This window comes from Tachypleus tridentatus, chromosome 8 (assembly GCF_004210375.1).
Source record: "Tachypleus tridentatus isolate NWPU-2018 chromosome 8, ASM421037v1, whole genome shotgun sequence".
Taxonomy (NCBI): Eukaryota; Metazoa; Arthropoda; class Merostomata; order Xiphosura; family Limulidae; genus Tachypleus; species Tachypleus tridentatus.
This window is the reverse complement of record NC_134832.1, coordinates 108,072,023-108,084,123: the sequence shown is the minus strand read 5'-3', so window position 1 is coordinate 108,084,123 and position 12,101 is coordinate 108,072,023.

Sequence of the window (12,101 nt, the reverse complement as noted above, 5' to 3'; positions counted from 1 at the left end):
ACTCATATTTAACACTATAAATTACACGCATTCCTAAACACATATTTAGCTAAAACAACGGTATTAACATACATACATAATAGCAAATCCATTACAAGTTTTATAAACTACATATGTTAAAAACAACGTTATTTACTTGGATATTTATGTATAAGGAACGTACAGTAATATTGATACTCGTAAAAAGTTGGTTATTTATTTATTAATATTTTATGAGTTAGATATGTTCAATATTTAATGTGCAAAATAAAGCCTTTAAATAGTAGAGGTGTTTAAGATCGGTGTTATACGTTTAAGTTACTCTACTTCCACTACCTCTTCTGCTCTACTGGTTTGGTGATTTACAAACACTGGTGAACTAGTCTGTTTCTGAGCAACTATAAATCTAAAAACGCAATCAGAGATAGATACTTCAATGACTTTAACAATAGTATTAATACTATGAGATAAATGTGACTCGTAAATACTGGATGAACTGTAATTACTTTCTTAAGCTAATTTTATAACCATGAAGTAACTATGTAATACACTTTTGAATATCTAAATCATAAGTCAGTAGACAACCACACCAGGTATAATCAAATGTTTATGGTTTCGTGAAGGAATAAAATGTATCATAACTATAATTTGATATCATCGTTTTTAAGCAGTATGGTGCCATCGAAAATTCATCTGTTTCTGAAAGGATATGTAACACCTTTTTCTGACTCAAAATATTCACACTGTCAAATAATAAAGATGTTTTCGGATCCAGGATTAAAATTTCAAAGATGGGGTAAATACCTCTTATACTTAAGGACATTGGGAAATCAAGCACACGAATAAAACTTGGGCACTAAAACTATACAGAAAGAAAACTGCAACATGCCGTAACCCAACAGTAAATTGGCGAACAATGGTTTATAAGTATAATAAAGTAGTTTTATTTTGGGAAAAATACTATATGTTTCGACAGACAAAAGAACAACGTCTTGTAACGGGTGAGAATTCAGGAACATAAAAGTTGTCCACGTGTTTAAGACAACATAGTCTGTAAAAGCAACACAAGCCACATAGACAAAAGTTGCATCCAAGATGTATATATTCAAGTGTCGTGGACTTCAAGCTACTTGAAAAAGAGAGGAGCATTTGATGTATTCCATACTAAGACATCCTGGTTAAGTTGTTGGGGGCAGCACCTCTGATAGAATTGTTGAAAAGTGCCTTAGGAAATCTTTGTAATGGCATACTGGATGCATTATAGAAAACAATTATTATGGAGTAATGGGCTTTGGATATGTCTAAACTGGAAGTTTTTGTTATCGAAACTGCAGTGCATAGTTATTGTCAAGATAAAGCATGACCTAACGTAAGGAGTCTCCAAAATCGTTTTAATACAAAGTACTTAATATCTGTAATAAAAATATTACAGAACAAGTTTAAGATACAGCTTGTTATTAGTTTTCTTGAAGAATAGATAACACGTTTTAAAGAACAGTTATTATTAATTAGGCTTTATGCGTGTATAATAAAAATATAAAAAATAAGTTTGATGTCCTTCTCTTAAGACGTAAAACAGTGACACTTTTCGTGATCAGACACAAGTGAATGATTATCCATAATACTTCAATAACAAACAAAAGAAAACATAGATTTATTAAAATTTAGTTTTGGCCAATCAAAGTGAACATACTGCATGGATTAAATAAAAACAGTTCATGAAGAAATACAACTTTACTTGAGGAAATGTAATCTTCCTGATAGCTCTTTTTCGAGTGAATATAATTTTTTCATTAATTCCATCCCGAGATGTATTTTATTTAAATATATTTTATTAGTAACCTTTATCTTAGCAACTAAAACTATGAGAAGTGACGTTCAGAGCTTCTGGTTTGAATTTCGCATAAAGCCACAGTAGGGCTATCTATGAAAGCTCTCCCTAATATAACAATGAAATATTAGAGAGAAGGCAACTTGCAATCGCCACTCACCACTACCTCTTAGTCTACTTTTTTAGTAATGAATAATGTAATTGACTCTCACATTATAACATCACTAAGTTAATAGGAATAGTATATTTGAAATTCAAATCTACGAACGTCAGATTACAAGTCAAGCGCTCTAACCACCTGTATATGCCAGGGCTCGGAACTCGTGCTAGCATTAGATCTTATACTTTGTGAACTACAATCAGTATTAAAAAGTTAATTCTGCACCAAATTTAACGTTTTGGTATCATAGCGTATCATGGAATGGTAATTGTATAGTAATGTAAAAAGTTTCAGTTAAAGTTTCAGTGTACCACACAGTCTTATCCATTTTGTTAGTCTTTTGAATTTATTCCTTTGAAGTACTTATATACTTTGAGTGAATATAACTTAAGAGAGTTGTAAAACAACAACAACAAAAAACAATGGATATGCCGTGTTATAGTTCTTTTTTTATATTTAAAATGAAAGAGATATATCTTTTGTAATCTCAAAATAGACGTGTAATGTATTAGACATATCTAACTCAAATTGTTTACAATCATTCTTAGATGTAGCATTACAAGCGTATATTATACGAAATGCTTGAATTTCAACATCTTTAAATATTCTAACTTTACATTACTTGTGGTAAATATTTGTTAGTTTAGACTGGGCTGTATTTATTATTTTGATTAACATAGTTTCACTTTACGTGTACTAATTATTTATTAATCTAGACTACGCTTGTTATTTTGATTACCTTAGTTTTACATTACGTGCAGTAGTTGTCAGTGTACATTGAGTTTTATTAACATTTGGTTGTCTTAGATTTACACTTCTCAGATAGCTTTGGCGTTTTTTTATTACTCTACTTTTACATTATGTGTAGTATATTTGCTAGTGTACGTTGGACTTTTTATTATTTTGATAAAATATTTAACATTGGATTCAGTTTTTACCAAACATAATTGAATGTTTATGTGTCAGAAAAATATCTTAATTAATAATGTTGGCAAAACTCAGACAAAAGTTACAAGTTATGAAAATTTTCTAAAACTCTAGACTGTTCGTTTGAAATTAAGCACAAAGCTACACAATAAGCTACCTGTGTTCTGCCCACCACGGGTATCGAAATCCAGATTTTAGCGGTGGGAGTCCGCAAACATACCGTTGTGCTATTTTTCGACAGATAATTTTTCAAACTTTTGACCTAAACAATTTAAATATGAATTATCACGTGGTTGTTCTTATTTGGTTTTATTCCTTTTATGAAACCTTAATTAAGGAAGTCATGAATGTACAGTTATCGATAATTTGATAACTTATTCAATTTCTTACAAAACATAAATTCGCGGCAAAAGGAAACTCTTAATTTTAACAACGTATATTTTCTTTTGTTTGTTATTGAAGTATTATGAATAATCATTCACCTGTGCCTGATCAAGTAAAGTGTCACTGTTTTATGTCTTGAGAAACGGACGACAGTTATTTTTTTTATACTTTGTTCTACATACAACTTCGCAAGAAAATATTTCACTTATAAGTCACAAGTGACAAGTGAATTACAATTATGGCTTCCTTCTAAACTCGCTCATTCAAAGCAAGATTATTTTAACAACATAATATTCTATTGTTAAACAGTAAAATATAGTGGTGAGTGTCACGAAAATCAAATATAACAGTAACAATTCAAATAACTGATCTTCTAATTTGATATTAGGACAGAAAATTAACATTACATTCATTGTATCTCATTAAAGTTAATTTTCTTGCGAGAGTGAAAAGAGTAAATGTCAGTTAGTTTTGACATTAAAGATCATTTATTGGATGATGTTTCTCAAACCACCCCTCATCGCGATCCAGTAAAAGTTGAAAAACATTTTTCCTCTTAGAATCTGCATTGTGAATTTACCGTTATAAAGATATATCTGTATCGTTAATCCCGTTTATAGTGATATTTTATTTACTAGGATATAGATAGAACTGAGAAATGTACATCTCACTTATAATTACTCCAGAAATAGTCGTCACTAAAGGAAGAATGAAACTGACAAATATTTACATCTAATGGTAGTATAATGTACATTATCCACATTAATATTTATGAATAAAGCTATTGGCTAATAGTCTGTATTATTATTATGAATGAAACTGATATAGTGTACATCTCAATTTTTGCTTTGTAGATTTCTGGCTTGAAATTTAAAATTACACATAATTAGTTAAATGAGTCAGTTATTAATTTTAAAGGCAGAGTATGCAGTTAATATCTAATGAGGTAATTAGTGATTTAGAAACGAAATAAGGGGAACATTATCTGACATTGTTCTTTATACAAATTTTGTTTCATGAGTAAGTACCCTGAGCTATATATAAATATTACAAGTGTTTACTTGCAATCATAGTGTAGGGTGAATTGCTCATAAATGACTAGAGCTGAGAAAATTTACTATTGTTGATAATTATAACTTATATATATTGCGATAGTGACTTCATCTGAACTTGTCTTTATTGGGATCTGGATATAAAACTAACAAATATATATGTATATCATCTTAGCTACAAAGTGAGTGATTTTGAAAATCCTACATCTCTATTACTGTAGTAATCTGAATTACGTGCCTTCATTTTTGCATGAATAAACTTATAAACAAATTGTCTACAGTGACTGACTAACTTATGTTTCTGTTTCCTTTATTTATTTATGGGTAAAGCTGACAAACATATTCCCTTAATTTTATTTCGTCTTCGTTCTTCCTTTTCTAACAGACCAGTAAGTTTAATAAAACTACGCTAGTGTAAAAAAATCGAAAACTATTTATCCGGTATTACTTATTATAGATAGCGTTTCTTGCAACAGTCCTTCATAAGAACAATGCTAACTGGAATGGAACTGAAGTGTTCGTTTCACACAGAAAATATTTTTAAATGCATTATTTCGCATTGAGTTAATAATGTATTTTCTTTTTTTTTGGTCCTCATATTTTCTTCCCTGAAGACCGCTGGTGGTTCAACAGTAAGTCTGTGAGCTTACAATGTTAAACAATTAGATTTCGATACTCGCGGTGGGCACAGGACAGACAGTTTATTGCGTAGCTTTGTACCTAATAATAAACAAACAAACTCACCTGCGTCGTAGGTAAATGTGCGTAAAGATGTAATATTGGATATCCTTGTCTAAAATGTACTACACACACAAGAATTATTTATAAATAACAGTTAATATGTATATATCACAATTCGGATATTATTTACAGCTTAATAAAATATTAACAGAAATATTTGCTATTTTATATTATTTTACCAGCTACAAGTACGTTCAGTTCTTACATTTTCCACGTCTCCTTATTTACCTTTTATTTCTTAAGTTTGACTGTTATGTAGTTAAACAAAATTCAATGCGTTTTGTTCTTCTTAAAATTATGCCTCTCGAAATGAGAATTATTTTATTCATTGTAGGTTTTAAAATATTAATTGGTTGTGACAGAAAGGCCATGAAACTGGCTTGTTTTCTTTTTATAGAAATACACACACTCTGTTCATTGTATATGCAGAGGCTTCGTAACGTGTACAATTGTACATAAACACAAAATAAAGAGGAGTTTGCAGGGGCGCTGTTCACAGAGCTTGAAACACACACATTTGTGGACGTTCACATCGGTTAGGATCAAGGTCAGTAGGACAAACGTTTCTGGTTCACAAACTTACATAATGACTTTTTTCTTTTTGTTTAATGCGTCCTACTTTAGTATAAAGTTATGGGAAAGTCTTAAATTCTAGGGTCTTGGTTCATATTTTAAGAATATTTTCTGTATTCTTAAATACACGATATTACATGGTTAAGTTTAATGCTTCTTTCTACTGGGAAGGTAGATTCTCTGTATTAGAACGCAGAGTACAGCGTGGTTACTGAAGCTCTTTTTCCTCTCACCTTTCTGGTACACAACAGAGGAAGGTCTTAACTTTTTAAGCATAGACTGCACTTAAAGGCAGAATGTAAAAAGAAGCCTTGATGACGTGAAAACCCACTTGTATAATCAAACATCTAAGCACGCCCTCTACATTCCTACACTCAATTACACAACCCCCTTTACACATGTGGTTAGCTATCGGTCAGTTACCTTTCTCTGTGAATCTGACGAGAACCGAAGAAGGTCGAAACGTTGTTTGCTCCTCGACATAAAAAATTTTCTCAACCTATACCAGCCGGTTTTACATATATAATAAGAAGCCTGTCATGAGGATACACTTGGGAAATATTCTATATCTATAGAAATATAATGCTGCGTGTAAAGTAAACATGTCTTTCTTTGACTGAAGAGGTCTTATCTTTCTAGGATGAAAATTTGGGACACATTTAACACATTTATACCCTGGATGAGATTCACGCAATTAGACACTTTACTCTAGAAGTGTTGATAACATTTTAATCAGTCTTAACAATAACAGAAATTCCCTGGAGTGAGTAGAGAGTCAACGGTAAGATTATGGACTTACAACACTGAAATCAGGGATTAGATTCCTCGCGGTGGGCAATGTGCAAGTATCTTATTGTATAGCTTTGCACTAAAAACAAATAATTATCAATATAAAAGAAATGGTGTCCTTTTTACCTTCTTTTAATTAATGAAATATAACAGCGCGCTTGTATTTAATTTTTACACCAACAATTTTGAAGACAAAAAGAAAGGTTGCCAAATAATGGAACGTTTTAAAGATTATTAAAACATTACTCATTTGAAGGGTATAGTAGGAATCCATGTTTTTTCACAGTGGGTCAGCAACAAATTCACGAAATACAATTCTAATATTTGGAGTTCGTTTTCCCGCGATGAGCAGATTGCACATAGCTCATTGTGTAGCTTTGCACTAAGAAAACAATAACTTGAAAGATTTATGTTTTAAGGTTTTAGAGGACAGCTAATATTCTAAAATTAAAAGATCAATAAAATGCTCAATTTGGTTATTTTGACCTTTTGTAAAGGGTATAAGTCGTACTTAGAAAAGATACCACATATAAAATATGCTGGAATAAACTGACTAACAGTAAGATCTGAACTGTGTTTATATATTTCCTTAAACATATGCCAATCACATTTGAGCTCCTAATACCACGTTAAAACATTATCAGGTTTTGCCACTTCACTACACACTTATTTATTGTATTATTTTACAACTTTTTCTTTTAAATTAAGCAGTTTTCAATACAGTTAAACAATATTTTCTGTTAAGATAAGTTTCAGGGTTTATTAGTAATAGTATGCTTTGTTTTTAAGAGGTAAATTAATATGTATACGAATTTTTCTTTACGTTAAAATACAATGTACATTATTACCCGACGAAGTTTCGAAATCTTGGAAATAAATGAAAAGTATTTTAACGCAGATAAACGTCCATTCATAACTATACATAATATCATGATTTAATATAAGACGGGGAGAAGTGATAACGGTGCTTCGCTTAAATGGCAACACCAGTCATTGAGCAGCCATCACAAGTGTTAACAAAGCTTCATTCATTACATAGAAACACCGGTCAGTGAGTAGCCATCACAACTGTTAACAAGTCTTCATTCATTACATAGAAACACCAGTTTGTCAGAAACCAGTCTCGTGAACATTTGCATTGCCCCATTTCTGGTAGTCTAGCCTAAAGGCATTAGTGACATTGAACTTGAAGTAGTTCTGAGAATGTTTCATCCTCATTTCTCTAAGAATTTAAAATTCTGCAGGTGATCAACCTAGAAAATTTGGTGGCTGAATTCATAGATGCTATTGTTGCTGCCAGAACGGAAAATCGGGCACCGTGTTAAGTGATGGGACTAGTTGTAATAGGATGTTAAACTTAAGTTGAAAACTCAACCAAATTTCTTTGATTTAAATGTCGAAGGGACAGCTAATCACGTAGCCTGAGTTTTCCATCATAATTACTGTAAGTATTATTAATAGGTGTAAAGCAGAAATGAAATAAAATTTTGCAACTCAATAAAAAGTAAAAAAAAAAAGAAAAGAAAAACGATTGATAACGTGTATTAGATTTATTATCAAATATACAAAATGATAATTTCAGGAGATTAAACGCTTACACTAGTCATTGTCTAGACTTTCGGGCCAGGCATGGTCAGGTGGGTTAAGGCGTTGGACTCGTATTCTGAGGATCGCTGCTTCGCCCTTTCATCCGAGGGGCCGTTATAATATAACGGTCAATCCCACTATTTGCGGTGGATGGTGGTGACTAGCTGCCTTCCCTCTAGTCTTACACCGCTAAATTAAGGACGGCTAGCGCATATAACCTTCGAGTAGCTTTGCGAGAAACTCGAAACAAACAAACAAAGTAAACTGTCGCAGCCATGGCTCTAAATCTAAATACACTTGGTTCGAATTGTGAACCATTTTTTATTTTGAATTAATAGATAGTTCTTTTCTTCATACCCTTAATCCCTTACAAACTAACGGAGAGTTCTAGTAAACAGTACATGCCACCAACTCTTGGGTTACTCGTTCCTGACCAAATAATAGGATTTCGCCTTCGCTTTTACAGCACATGTACACATCTCCAAAAGCATGGAGAGTGTTTTTTCGGTAACGGAAGCCGAACTATGAACGCTCATAATAAACGTCCAGGAAATCTAACACTGCGTAATTGATATACAACATTCTCATATTATGCATTGGAGGAAACAGTCAAATCTTCTTAAGTTTAATTAATTACGTAAGGATTATTTGTTGTTAAGTGTTATATTAATGGATTTTTTATGCTGTGCCTACTACGGGTATTAAAATCCAAATTTTAGGGTCATAAATCCGAAGATCAAATTCACGACACATAACAATAAATAAATACTCATCATATCCTATCTTGCCTCAAGAGCTGTAATATTGAAGGTCTCACCGGCACTGACTATAGCAACAATGGTGTGGCTCTCATAATATTATGCACTTTTTTAAAGAATAAATAAAACTAAAACTAAAATAAAATACATCAGGAGGTGTTGCCATTGTTAAAATATAAAGCTCACAATAATAAATTTCAAGATAAAAATTACACTAGCTTGTCAGTGGTATGTTCTTGCCTTACGATAGTTTTTTGTTCCTGAAATGAAAAATACGTTTGAAAATTATTGTCAAGATGCATGACAGTCATATAAAGCAGGACTAGGTATGTTGTCATGGGTTATAACAGCGTAGTGAGTCTTCAAATTCGACTCAGTTTCTGCACAATAAAACTATTATTAATGTTTTTTGTGTGACAGTGTTTTTCTCACTTTGAATTGTTACTGGTGCCATTTTTATTGTACCACTTACTACAATTCTGCATCATTTTTATGCTATTTATAGTGCTATAGGTCAAATTTTGTTTGATAAAATATATCTATCTTTTTCTTTGATGTTTGTTTATTTAAGTTAAGCACAAAGCTACACAATTGGCGATCTGTGCTCTGCCAACCATTGCTATCGAAACCCTTGTGTAATGTAGTATGTCATAGAGATAAAGTCACATCTATTCATAGCATTCAGACTTAACTACTCCCATGAAATTCGACTAGCAATCTGTGGGTCGCAAATTCGAATCAAGCCACTGAACATAATTTCCTTTTCAGCCATGGGGAAGGTATAATGTTACGGCTTATTGTTACACATTTTGTTGGTAAAAGAATAGCACAAAAGTTGTCGATGGGTGTTGTTGACTAATTGTCTTCCATCTAGTCTATCATTTCTAAGTTAGAGACAGCTGGCTCGGATAATCTTTGAGTAACTTTGTGCAAAATTTAAAAGAAACAAACGAAAACAAATTATAATGTTACTTTTTCAGATAATGAGATTCAACCAAAAATTGTTCTACCTCAAAGAATATTGCTAATTATTACTTTTGAACAGTTTAAACCTATTGACAGTGATGATATATTCAACAGAATCCCCGTCTCAGTTTAAAACATATGTACATATTGTTTCTTTAATTAAAGGTATTAGAAGAAATATCGCCTTAAGGGGGACTCTTTGTGCTAGTAATTATTAATCGTAGCATTAAACTGTAACATTTTATATGTTAACACTCCTACGAAAAGTGGGGCTTAATAGGCCCCAGAGCAACTTGGAAGGTTATTAATATTAGGCTAATAAATTTGTATTTAAATGAAATTTCCATTTCATTTGATTTCATTTCATTAAATAAAATGGCAATTTCATTTAAGTAAAATTATTTAATATGTTAAAAGTGGTGCCTTTTATTGAAGAAATAATAGTTTTTTAAGAATTACAGTTTCTCAGTGCTACATTTAGAAATTACCTTAATGAAGTCCTGTTCTTGTTCTGAGGAAAGTGCCTTTATTCAAACCTGCATTCTATTATAAATAAGTGATAGTTACAAATATCACAATTATTTTCATAACTTTCTGGATCTTAAATACCTAAAGTGTGAAATTTGTATGGAATTTTTGCTTGTGGTGTCAACCAATAGATGGCATGGGAGTTTTGGTTACATAATTTGGTTTTGTTTGTTTGTTTGTTTTGGAAATTTCGCACAAAGCTACTCGAGGGCTATCTGTGCTAGCCGTCCCTAATTTAGCAGTGTAAGACTAGAGGGAAGGCAGCTAGTCATCACCACCCACCGCCAACTTTTGGGCTACTCTTTACCAACGAATAGTGGGATTGACCGTCACATTATACACCCCCACGGCTGGGAGGGTGAGCATGTTTAGCGCGACGCGGGCGCGAACCCGCGACCCTCACATAATTTGGTAGTGACATGGCAGGTCCAGTATTGTAAAAATATTATATTACTGTGTCTGACAAGGGTTTTGCGTCCATCAGAAGCACTTATTGTAAGTTAAAATATTACAGGTTGTATCACTATGAGCACGATCACTTACCTACATTTCAAAATATCGCTTTTATTGTTATCCTATTAAATAAATAGGTCTCTTTCATCAATTAAAGAAACTAACCCTTTATTTCACATTGTAAAGTATATGTGTAACAAATATTTCTTTGCTGCTTAATACATGTATAAATGCTTTAATTTTGTAGTTGAATGCTCTTATTTCTAGGTAACAGTCTAAATAAACCATGGTACTGTTCTTCTTGGTCTCTTAAGTACCATTGATAAATTACTAAAATGTATTTCATAAAAGCGTATTTTGTGTAATATAAACGTAAGTAAGAAATTCAAAGAATATTTTGTTTACCATTTCCATTCTCCTAATGCGTACAACAGAAGATTAACGGTTATAACATTGTTTTGTTCATTAGAAGCTATACAGAATTTAAGATAACCGTGAATCAGAGACAGTTGTTGTATATCTACTCAGTTTATCACAATCTTGTAAACAACAATACATTTCCTCGTATTCAGATATCTGCTGTTTCTGACGGTTGAATTCCAAAGTGGCTATAAACATTTGTTTTGGAATTTCGCACAAAGCAACTCGAGGGCTATCTGTGCTAGCCGTCCCTAATTTAGCAGTGTGAGACTAGAGGGAAGGCAGCTAGTCATCACCACCCACCGCCAACTCTTGGGATACTCTTTTACCAACGAATAGTGGGATTGACCGTCACATTATAACGCTCCCACGGCTGGGAGGGCGAGCATGTTTGGCGCGACGGGGATGCGAACCCGCGACCCTCAGATTACGAATCGCACGCCTTAACGCGCTAGGCCATGCCATCCATAGTACCCTGTGATCTAGTATAAGAAAAGAGGCTTTTTTTAACAAACTGTTTCTTGTGAACAATATAAATGATTCTAACAATTAAAATTATTTCGTATAAACACTTTTGCAGAATATAAGATACAACTGAGCTTTATATATGTATATGTATTTGTTGTTTCTTCACATGATGTTCTTGTTTTCTTATATGCTGTCGTTGTTTTCTCGTATAAAGTTACGCAATGTGCTATCCGCACTCGCTCTATCTTAGCGAATAGAACTTAACAGTGCTCTTAAGGGACTTATTACAACTTGTCTTTTGTGAACAATGTCTGTAAATCCTAACAATGAAAACTATTTTATGACAGAAATGTTAGCCTAATGTAAAATATAATTAGATCAACAGTGTGTACATGGTTTTATAATAAGATGTCTCATGTAAACGACATATGTGATCCTTACAATGAAAATATTATTTTACGAGAAAACTGTTAACAAAATATAAG